Consider the following 12,341-nt stretch of genomic DNA (forward strand, 5'->3'; position numbering starts at 1 on the left):
GCTGGTCTCGAACTGCTGACCTCAGGTGATCCACTCACCTCGGCCTTCCAAAATTACAAGCGTGAGCCACCACGCCCGGCCTCTCAGTACTGTCTTGTATCACCGCGGCAGCCTTCAGGTGGAGAATGCTCCTGGCGCGGAATAATCCACCTGAATGTGAATCCTGACCGTTTTAGGCGCCAGTGGAGGCCGCTGCTATGGGGCCGGCCGTGGGGTGGCGCTGTTGCCCTGTGTCGTGACTCCGTTTTCACCTGGGCGGGAGTCTCCGTGACACCTGACCATCTAGCGATCACTGGAGTAAGAAATGAGTGCGGATCAGCAACAAGCCCAGCCTTTACAGTTTCAGCAGAGGCTTCCCGTGGCTGGCGTGTGGCGAGTCCCGGAAACCTCGGAGCCCGCAGGCTTCCCTTCGCCGGAGCCCGCCCGAACTCCATCCTCTGCCGGCAGCCACGCCCCGCAGTGGGAAGGAGGGACTGGGAGCGTTTCCGTGAGGCTGGCACGCCTTGCCCTACCCAACCCAGTCTATTTCCCCTCCGCCTGGGCCGGTGCCATCTGAAGCCGGAGTGACCCGAGGAGGGACACGGTAGTGGACGGGGCGCGGGGGCCGGGCGCGGCGTAGGGGGGCGGTGGAGAGGGTGGGAGGGGAATGGCAGGGAGGCAGCTGGGGACGCACGGACCTTGCAGTTGGGGAAGGAGGAAAAGGTGAGAGGCTGGGAGCGGAACGGTTAAGATCTATTTGTATTTATGTGAACAAGAAATCGCCAGGCGAGTTGACCTGTGTTTCTTCGAACAAGCATATTTGGCTTCTGTGTTTCTATGGTGAGGGACTATACCTGCCTCAGCAGATTTGGTGCAGAGAGAAACATGAGAAAGCCCAGGAATGGGGGACCTCTGTTCATTCCTGGAGAGGGGACCAGCAGGAGAGGGGGAGAGAGAAAGAATGAGGTTACTAAAATTACTGGTCAGAGGACTGCATAGCCGTTCAGACCGTGGGCTCACTGCTTTCAACTTCGGCTCCCTCATCTGCGAAGCAAAAATACGGTAATTACTTTCCAGGGTCGTTGCGATATTTAAATGCGATGTCAATAACCATGCTTAAAAACTGTACCGTGTGCTGTGCTATCCCTTGTTGACTGAATCACTGTTTGCTTTCTTTTGGGCCGGGGGTGGGAAAGGAGTCTCGCTCTGTCTCCCAGGCTGGAGTGCAATGGCGCGATCTCGGCCCACTGCAACCTCCGCCTCCCAGGTTCAAGTGATTCTCCTGCCTCAGCCTCCTGAGTAGCTGGGACTACAGGCACCCGCCACCAAGCCCAGCTAATTTTTTTTTTTTTTTTTTTGTAGTTTTAGTAGAGATGGGTTTCACCATGTTGGCCTCTGTTTTCTTTTTAATGTCTTTTTTTTCCTCTTTCATTTTTCTCTGTCAACCCCTCACCCCCCTTTGTCTCCTAGCTTTCTTTCATTTCTGGGATTGTTGCTTCCTTCTGTAATGAGCCCTCTCCACACTGGAGTTTCTTACACCTATGCGACCACACTTCCTTCCTACTGAGTGGGAAGTAGTTGTGTCAGTAAAGGAGTTAGTTACCGTAATGTGCAGCACAGCTCAACTGAAATACACCTGCGAACAGAACTCTGTGCTGTCCACCTGGTTTTCCCCCCTCAGTACACCGCAATCTCCACTGACTGCTAGCTAGGGGGCAGCTAGGCCTTTCAGTGAGACATCATGAAGTATTTGCTTCAATGAAAATCATATACTTTTTCTTTCAGTGCCTCCGTTACTGTGTGAGTTTGCTAGGGCTGCTGTGACGAAGTACCACAAACTGGTTGGCTTCAACCAGAGGTCCCAACCTTTTTGGCACCAGGCACAGGGACTGATTTTGTGGAAGACAATTTTTTCACGGATGCAGATGAGCTTAGGGGCGGGGGGAGGAGATGATTTCAGGATGAAACTGTTGGTCTCACATCATCAGGCATTAGATTCTCATAAGGAGTTCCCAACCTATATCCCTCACATTCAAAGTTCACAATAGGGTTCACGCTCCTGTGAGAATCTAATGCCTGCAGGCAAGGTGGCTCACGCCTGTGATCCCAACACTTTGGGAGGACGTGGTGGGTGGATTGCCCTGAGCTGAGTTTGTGACCAGTCTAGGCAGCTTGGCAAAGCTCGTCTCTACCAAAAATACAACAGAAAGAGAAATGAAGAGAGAGAAAGAAAGAAAATCTAATGCCGTGGCTTATCTGATAGGAGGAGGAGCTCAGTGATGGGGAGTGACTGTAAATACAGATAAAGCTTTGCTGGCTCACCCGCTGCTCACTTCCTGCTGTGTGCCCCAGTGTCGGCACCCTGGTTGTTGGTGACCTCTGGCTTAAACAACGAAATGATTGTCTCACAGTTCAGGAGGCCAGCTGTCCAAAACTAAGCTGTTGGCAGCATTGATTCCTGCTAAGGGCCATGAGGGCAGCATCCATTCCAGGCATCTTTCTTTGGCTTGTAGATGGCTGTCTTCATGTGTTAGGTAGTGTTCTTCCTGTGGGTATCTGTGTCTGAATTTCCCGTTTTTATAAGGACACTAGTCTTATTGGATTAGGATCCATCCTAATTACCTCATACTGATTTCATTTTCTTTGGATATATACCCAATAATGGGATTGCTGGATCATACAGTAGTTTACTATCTCTGCACGATCATCTCCAAATAAAGTCACATTATGAGTTACTGGGTTAGAATGTCAACATATTAATTTTGAAGGAGCATACAGTTCAACCCGTTAACAACTAATGGCTTTAATTATGCACAAGTTAGTTGAGCATTGCATCTATTTCGATTGTCTCAGGCGGAAACTATTTCCCACCTTTCCCAAGCCCTTACAACCAGTCCCAACAAACATGTGCTGTGAAGTTCTGCCAGGAGTTACGTATCCGCAGTTCTGTTTTCTCTTAACCTGAATGTATACATTTCCTGTTGCCACTGTAACAAATTACCACAAAGGTGGTGGCTTAAAACAACATAAAATTTTGTCTTACAGTTCCGGAGGGCAAAAGTAAAACTGGATGGGCAGGTCTCCAGATGGATGGTTCATTTTGGAGGCTCTAAGGGAGAATCAGTTTCCTTGCCTCCTCCAGTCTCTAGAGGCTGCTACAATCCTTGGCTCATGGCCCCTTCCTCCATCTTCAAAGCCAGCAATGGCTGGTCGAGTGCTTTTTATGTCTTCTCATGCTGACACTCACACTTTTGCCTTTCCCACATTTAAGGATTCTTGTAATTGTACTGGACTCACTGAGTAATCCAGAGTAATCTATTTTAAGGTCAGTTAATTCATTTCATCTCTAACCTTAATTCCCCTTTGTTATTTCAACATTATTGAAAATCAACATATTCATAGGTTCTGGAGATGAGGACATGGACATCTTTGGGAAGCCATTATTCTGCCTACCATACCTGAGATTTCCCAACTGGGTATTCTTTATTCTTATTCTACATATTTTTAAAATTTACATTTAATTTTAAAAACTTAAAAATTATATATATATTTCATATACATGTTGTTTTGAAATATGTATACATTGTGGAATGGCTAAATTAAGCTAATTAACCGTGTACTTCCTATATAACACTGTTAGAAACTACTCCCCATTCTCTTTTGTACTTTTAGTATTATAGTTTAATCCTTTATGCTCAATTAGTTTCTATAGATTATTTTTCTATAAAGCTTTTTACAGATCCAATGCTATTTTCATAGGTGAATTTAGCTACTTATTTTTTCAACAAACACATGAATTCTAATATATGCCAGACACTGCTCTTGGTGCTAGGGCTACAGCAATGAACATAATAGCTGGTCCCTAAATTTTTATTCTCATGAACGTTTCATGTTTTTTCTTCTTACTTTGCCACTTCATTTTTGCACTCCCCACCAGCCCAGTCTCTAGTTCCCCAACATGCTTTCTGAATTTAGACATGGCTACTGTTCTGTGCCATGCTTATGAGGGACCTACAGAAGCTGACTGTGCCCTCAAGGAAATTGCGGTCTTCTTGGGAAGAAACAGATACTCACAGGCAAACTGGTTAAATACTGAATAAGTAGGTTGGGTATTAGCATATCATGACTTGGCATGGTTTCTAACTGGAGAAAATGAAAGTAGAAGGGAATGAATATGCACAAAGCTAAAGAAGCAATTACAGTCAGGAGCAGGGGCTCATGCCTGTAATCCCAGCACTTTGGGAGGCCAAGGCGGGTGGATCACCTGAGGTCAGGAGTTCAAGACCAGCTTTGCCAACATGGTGAAACCCTGTCTCTACTAAATAGACACAAAATAAAAAAAATTAGCTGAGCATGGTGGCAGATGCCTGTAATCCCAGCTACTCGGGGGGGCTGAGGCAGGAGATTCGCTTGAACCCAGGTGGCAGAGGTTGCAGTCAGCTGAGATCATGCCACTGCACTCCACCCTGGATGACAAGAGTGAAACTCCATCTCAAGGAAAGAAAAGAAAAGAAGCTAATTATACAGACATCAGTGTAGAGTGGATTGAGTCCTCTCTCAGTTCTCAGTCCAGGGGACCTGAAATCTGTTTTAAGTACCAGAGTTCTCTGATACTCTCTTTGTGAGCAAATAACAAGGCACCTACCTCAGGGGTCCTTAGTTGTTTTATTATTATTTTTATTCCTTTTGAAAATGAAGGGTAGAGGTTGACTAGAAAATCGCTGGAGATTCTTCCAGGTTTGGAAAAAAAAAAGTCTTGGCCGGGTGCGGTGGCTCAAGCCTGTAATCCCAGCACTTTGGGAGGCCGAGGCAGGTGGATCACGAGGTCAAGAGATCGAGACCATCCTGGTCAACACGGTGAAACCCCGTCTCTACTAAAAATACAAAACATTAGCTGGGCATGGTGGCGCGTGCCTGTAATCCCAGCTACTCAGGAGGCTGAGGCAGGAGAATTGCCTGAACCCAGGAGGCAGAGGTTGCGGTGAGCCGAGATCGCGCCATTGCACTCCAGCCTGGGTAACAAGAGCGAAACTCCGTCCCAAAAAAAAAAAAAAAAGTCTTATTTTTTAACTTCTCAGAATTTTTTTGAGATTTCTAACCAGAATAATAATAAGATAGTTTGGAGTTTAAGGGAGACAGTCACCTCTGGATACGAAAAGGCTAACTGGGATGAAAGGGGTTTCTATCCATTCATTGCCTTAAAACCTAATTTCCTACAGTTGTTCTCACCTCGTCCGCCCAGGTGGCCTTCTTCCCTAGCTTTTCCTCCCTACACCTTCTGTTGAATGGGGCAGTTAGAATTCAGCCCTATCATATTGTGAATACTACCTCCTAAGGGTGAGTCTTCAGGAAACAGAAAGGTTTCCTGATGCTCACTCTTTCTTCAGCCCCCAGCAGTCTAAGTCGTATCCAAGCTTCTGGGCCTTATGTGCTCGCGGAAAGCCATCTCAATCAATTTTCTCATACTTCTCATTCATAAAAACCCTTCATGGCATAGTGACAACAAGGAATATCAACAGTTAATTTGTTTTGTTTTTTGAGATGGAGTCTCACTCTGTTGTCCAGGCTGGAGTGCAGTGTCATGATCACAGCTCACTGCATTCTTCGCCTCTCAGGCTCAAGTAATCCTCCCACCTCAACTGTTAGGTAACAGAATATATGGAAACATGGTATTTTTAGAATATGGATCTAAATTAAAATTATTATATGTATATAATTCTAGGCTAAGTTAGAATTCAAATAAGGACACAGTAGTAGATGCTAAATGTTTAAGGGAAAGAAAACGTGTTTCAAACTATACACTGTGGTTATACACGTGTCTATTAGCCCTTCCTCACACTGCTGTAAAGAACTGTCCAAGACTGGGTAATCTATAAAGAAAAGAGGTTTAATTGACTCATAGTTCCTCATGGCTGGGGAGGCCTCAGGAAACTTGTAACCAGGGTGGAAGGAGAAGCAGGCAGGTCTTACATGGTGGCAGGTGAGAGAAAGCATGTGAAGGAAGCAAAGAGGGAAGAGCCCCTTATAAAATCATCAGATCTCATAAGAACTTACTGTCATGAGAACAGCCTGGGGGAAACCACCCCCATGATCTAATCACCTCTCACTGGGTCCCTCCCTTGACACATGGGGGTTATGGAGATTACAATTTGAGATGAGATCAGGGTTGGGACACAGAGCCAAATCATATCAACATGTAATATCCACACTTGAAGTCAGGTGCCTTTCTGGAAAAAGCCTTGAAATGATTGGTTTTAGTTGTACACTCAGACATTGAATGATTTATCCAGATGTAGTGTGTTGCAGGAGATAAATGCAGGATTTGTGGTGGACAACTTTAGGAGACAGGATTATTTATATCCATATTATGCTACCAAATAAGTGATGAAAAATATTTGCCAAAGATGCTAATTCGGGGTTTAGAGAAGTTGACCTCAACTACTTTTTTTTTTTCTGACAGTAGTCAGCTATCAGGACCAATTGTTATGTCAAGTCACCCTTGGTTTGTGTCAGTGAAAAAGGCTTAGAATCAACTTCTCCAAAATCCCTGATAAGTTAGATCCGGCTGGCTTCACCCAGACAGGTGACGCTCCTGTTGACCCTCACCTACATACTCTTTGCCATCTCTTCAGTCTGGGCCGAAGTTTAGTACCACTTCTGGCCAGTTAGAAGCTATAACAGCAAGAAAGGACTGTTTGAGTCACAGAATTAACAGATTTGGGTTATGGTCCAAGGAAGGAGGAGAGAGGCAGAGAGGATGCTGAAAATTGATTCTGACCTCCCTGTGGTCAGATTTATTCTGTAAGACTTATTCTCAGATCCTCAGATTCCACAAATCCAGCCCATCTGATATGAAACCACATGGCTTCCCGGACTCCTATTTCTGTGGTCTTTCCTCACAGGGCTCAAGGCCTGACTCCTTTAACTTTCCTTGAAGATGATATCTTTGTGTAAGTCAGGGTGCGTTCTGGCTGAGGAAGAAAAAAGAAGTAGAGTGTTAATTAGAATATTCTTAAAGTCCCATCGATGAAATATCCAGTCAGCCTTATGAAGGGTAGGATATTGTAGTGGGAAGAGCACCAGATGGAGATTCAACACACAATGCTTAGGTGCTAATTAACTGTTGGGAGGTATCTGAACTCTGAGCCTTAGTTCCCCTACCAGTAAATTTGGAATTAGGTTTTTGTCATTGCTTTCAAAGGACCCTTCTTATTGTACACATAGGGCATTTTAGGGCATTTGTGAAGCACGTGCTACATTTTATCGTGTGTTTGTCAAAGAGATCATGAAATAGACAACAGGATTGCTGTTATGACGTTTTTTGTTTCTGTAGCAGGGAGGTGTGATTATAGTGGTACAGAAGGTATGGTGTGGTTACCTCATTTGCAATGTGTGAAAGCCATGGCTTTCTGACACTGAGAGTTGAACCTGCTGTGTTTGCATCCTTTCTTGAAGCCCAAGCAGCTCCTGCAATCCCAAGCGACCTTGATTTCACTCTGTGTCTCTCTTTTCCTCATCCATGTTTCGTATTTAGGGACAGTCCAATAGTGGATTCATGACTGGAAGTTCCTAAATCTGATTGGATCTCTGATTCATTTTCTGACTTAAGCAAGTCACCTTTTCACTTATACTTTAGTTTCCACATGCAGTATGAAGTGGGTAAAATAGCCAGGAATTATTGTGAAATGGTTTTCTATTATAAAAATGGAGATAATTTTGAAAAATATTCCAGTTTTGCAGCATTAGAAAAAAAGAAGTGTAGGTAAACCAAATGTGGTTTATAACTACAATTATAATCTCCCCCCCCCACACCAGAATCGTTTTTCTAAGTCTGCTTTTTGGGGGCTAATATTAAAACGAATTATTTTAATTTGCTGAGTTAACATTTACTAGGAAGTAGAGGCAGGTTTACTTGAACTAAGGTCATAAAAGTGTGACCTTAGGAGATCTATGAACAGATGGACAATAAAGATTTGATAGTATCATTAAGGCCTAACTAGTGACAGGTTGTGGGTTTATAGATATTCAGATAGTGTGTGAGATAGATTGCTCACAGAAAGAAGTTAATTGAACCCTGGCATAGAGCTCTCTGTTCTATGCTAGATGTGCTAGCATCTTTACACCTGAATTTAGGGTTTAGAGGTGATACTGGGGGCTGCATCTTTGTGGGCTTTTATTTAAACCTCAATCAGACATATTTTGGGTGCCTAGGGAGCAGTGGTCTCTGTAGGAGGATGGATAAACAGAAGTATTTATGTTAGTAGGAAGTTAGGGATGTGGATTCTTTGGACACAGTCTCTTGTCCCTGCAATTCATGACAACCTGGGAAATTTAGATCATCTCAGGGCTTTCAGGGGAAAATGAGCTGGGTTCTGACGCCAAGACAGCTACAGAATGCAGTGCCCTATGTTCTGTCTACTTATCCAGGTATGAGAAGGATCAGTTGTGGCCTTACACCATGGTACTTCACATACAATGCATTTCCGGCCAGTCTCTGAGAGGCCTTTGTTGCCCAACCTGGTTCTTTCAGAGACAGAACATTCTATGTTCTCACTAAATCACACGCAAATTCTGGTTTAACCTTTAGAGGCCATGAGACTCTAAATGTTATTATCAACAAATGTTACTTGTACACCAAAAACTACACAATATCCCAAATATCCTTGAAAGAAGCTAAAGAAGACCTAAATGAATGGAAAGACATACTGTTTCTTTAATGAGACAACTTAATACTGTTAAAATAGTCGTACTCCCCAAACTGATCTATGTATTCAACATAATAGCTATCAAAATCCCAGCTGTTTTTTTAATTCCCAAATGGTCAAAGTGATTCTAAAATTTACATGAGAACACAAGGGACTCAGAATAGCCAAAACAGTCTTGAAAAAGACAAAGTGGGAGATATCACACTTAATGATTTTAAAACTTATTGGAAATCTGCAGTAATCAAAACTGTGTGGGCTGCATGCTATGGCACTCACCTGTAATCACAGATACTTGGGGGGCTGAGACAGGGAGATCCCTTGAGACCAGCTTTTAAGTCTGCAATGAGTTCTGATCGCACCATTGCACTACAGCCTGGTGACAAAGTGAGACATTATCTCTAATAGTAATAAAAATAAGGCTGAAAAAGACTATCTTTAATAATAATAAAGAGCAGAAAAAGTGTGTTTTTAACAGATTGTGCTGGGACAATTGGATATTCACATGCAAATGAATAAAGTTGGACCTTTACTAATTCAAAATGAACCAAAGGCCTGAATATAAGAACTAAATTGAAAAAATTCTTAGAAAAAAACATAGGTGTAAATCTTTCTGGTATTGGTTAGGCAATGGTTTCTTAGACACACGTCAAAAGCACTGGCAATCAAACACAAAATTGTCAGAATTAGAAACTATTATGCTTCAAAGGACATTATCAAAAGTGAAGACAACATACAGAATGGAATAAAATATTGCATATGATATATCTAATAAAGATTTAGTTTCTGAACTATATGCTGGGTACTTACAATTCAACAATAAAAAGACAAATTGTCCAGCCGGGCGCAGTGGCTCACGCCTGGAATCCTAGCACTTTGGGAGGATGAGGCAGGTGGATCACAAGGTCAGGAGTTCAAGACCAGACTGGCCAACATGGTGAAACCCCATCTCTACTAAAAAATACAAAAATTAGCTGAGTGTGGTGGCTCATGCCCGTAATCCCAGCTACTTGGGAGGCTGAAGTAGGAGAATTGCTTGAACCGGGACCCGGGAGGCGGAGGTTGCAGTGAGTCGAGATTGCGCCACTGCACTCCAGCCTGGGCTACAGAGCGAGCCTCCATCTCAAAAAAAAAAAAAAAAAAAAAAAAAAGCAAAGACAAAGACAAATTGTCCAATCAAAAAAATTGGTAAAGGATTTGAATGTACATTTATTTAAAGAAGATATACAAATGACCAATAAACACATGAAAAGATGTTCAGCATTATTTATCATCAGGGAAATGAAAATCAAAAGCACAATGAGATATCATTTCACACCAACTAGTTGGGCTACCATAAAAAAGAGAAAAAGCAAGAAGTGTTTGTCAAGGATGTGGAGATACTGGACTCCTTATAAATTACTGGTGGGAATATAAAGTGATGCAGTCACTTTAAAAAATAGTGGTTAGTTGCTCAAAATTTAAACATAGAGTTACCATATCAGCAATTTCACTCCTACCTATATACAAATAAAAATATAAACATGTCCACACAAAAACTTGTATGTGAATGTTCACAGCAGCATTTTTTATAAATGTGAAAAAGTGAAAACTATTCAAATGCCCACCCACTGATAAATGGCTAAACAAAATCTCTCTGTATATCCATACAATGCAGTATTATTTAGCCTCAAAAGGAATGAAGTACTCATTCATGCTACAACATGGATCATCCTTGAACACATTTGCAAGTGAAAGAAGCCAGGCAGATACAAAAGTCCACACACTGTACGAGTCAATTTATATGAAATGCCCTGAATAGGCAAATCCATAAAGACAGAAGATAATTCATGATTGCCAGGGGCTGGGGAAGGGAGCAGTATGGAATGACTGCTATTGGGTAGGAATTTCTTTCTGGGGTAATGAAAGTATTCTAAAATAAGATAGTGGTGATAGTTGCATACCTTTGTGACTATAGTAAAACCACTAAGTTGTACACTTTAAAAAGGGAAATTTTATGGTCTATGAATTATATCTCAATTTAAAAAACACAAGTAATATTAAAGATAATTCTAATTTTGTAAAAAAAAAATGCTTTTTGAGAATCTACTGGACAAACAGCATAGGACAGATTTTAAGAACATGGACTCTAAAGCTGAATGATCTGGGTTGGAACCCAACTTCACTGCTTACTAGCTGTGTGATCCAGAGCAATTAATTAGACTCAATATTTGAATTAAATTATTAAATTAAATTAGAATTGAATGACCAAATATTTGTGAAGTGCTTGGAAGAGTACCTAACACGACCACTATATAAATGTTTGCTGTTATAACTGTCTGCAATAAACTGTACTAGGCAATAGCGGGAATCAAAACCAGTATCAAGGAAGTTTGTGTTAAACGCAAATGTCAGTTAAGGAAGAGCAGAGCAGGGTGGATTCCAAAGCAGATTACTTCACGTGATTTATCGGCTGGACTCTGCTCCATGCTGATGTGTGGAAAGAGTGGGTTTTGCACCAAAGGAGGAAGAGATGATATGGATAGAGAAAAATAAAAATAAAAATAATATTAAATTAATATTATTAAAAAATAATAATAAAACAACTAAGGACCCCTGAGGTAGATGCCTTGTTATTTGCTCACAAAGAGAGTACCAGAGCTTAAAACAGATTTCAGGTCCCCTGGACTGAGAACTGAGAGAGGACTCTATCCACTCTACACTGATGTCTGTATAATTAGCTTCTTTTTTTTTCTTTCCTTGAGATGGAGTTTCACTCTTGTCATCCAGGGTGGAGTGCAGTGACATGATCTCAGCTGACTGCAACCTCTGCCACCTGGGTTCAAGCGAATCTCCTGCCTCAGCCACCCGAGTAGCTGGGATTACAGACATCTGCCACCATGCCCAGCTAGTTTTTTAATTTTGTGTGTATTTAGTAGACACAAGGTTTCACCATGTTGGCCATGATGAGAAAATTGAGGATTAGGAGAGAATCGGTAATTTGCTCAAGAGTACACAGCTAATTATAATAGTAGGAGAGATGGGTATACTGGATTTCAGAAATGGGCTGGGCTATGCTTCTGGGACTTGTAATAAAACTGGAAAGTGAGCTGAAACCTAGGAGTCTGAATAATAAATATGCCTTTATTATGGCAGATATAAAAGACCAGAGGGAAAGAAGCGAGTGAGCCTAGCATTTCGCGCACGCATGCAAGTTCAGAGCAGAAGTAGACCAAGCCAGGAGGCTGTTGGGCTCCAGTGTGGCCCTCTTAAGATAACAAGCTAGCTGCAGTAGAATTGCAAACTTCAATTTAGGAAAATACACACCCCTGCACACACACCTCACACACCCACAACCACACTTGTGTACACACTGCTTCTGCACTTTTTGTTCACTGAATTGGTTTCCCAAATTTACTTAACATTTAGCAAATCTTTGGGCACTCTCATTTTATTGTTCTTGTGCTAAGAAGAAAGGAATTTTAGCCACACTTATGCTAATGCATTGAAGGAAAGCCACAGTCTATTCAGACCGCTGTTGGTGGGGCAGTAACAATCAAAAAGGGAACCTTGATCGGGAGCACAGAGTTGGAATCCTTGGTCTGAAAAGTAATTATGTTATACAAATGAATTCTTGCTATAAGAGGCATGTTTACTACCACTGAAGAACAATTTTGCATT

The 12,341-nt window shown here is 42.2% G+C and overlaps 1 protein-coding gene across 4 annotated transcripts in view; it reads left to right on the forward strand.

The window, feature by feature from the left end:
• The first annotated feature begins 207 nt into the window (after positions 1 to 207).
• STYK1 (serine/threonine/tyrosine kinase 1) overlaps positions 208 to 12,341 on the forward strand; it is a 45,372-nt gene continuing 33,238 nt past the window's right edge. For 2 of the 4 annotated variants that reach the window (XM_032254328.1, XM_032254330.1), the window contains exon 1: positions 208 to 583. The gene's annotated coding sequence lies outside the window, so the exon portion shown is untranslated. Of the gene's footprint in view, positions 584 to 652; positions 703 to 12,341 lie in introns of those variants that run through there. The other 2 variants (XM_032254326.1, XM_032254327.1) reach the window with 2 other exon arrangements.

This window comes from Sapajus apella, unplaced genomic scaffold (genome assembly GCF_009761245.1).
Source record: "Sapajus apella isolate SASKATOON/1434 unplaced genomic scaffold, GSC_monkey_1.0 scaffold86, whole genome shotgun sequence".
Classification (NCBI taxonomy): Eukaryota; Metazoa; Chordata; class Mammalia; order Primates; family Cebidae; genus Sapajus; species Sapajus apella.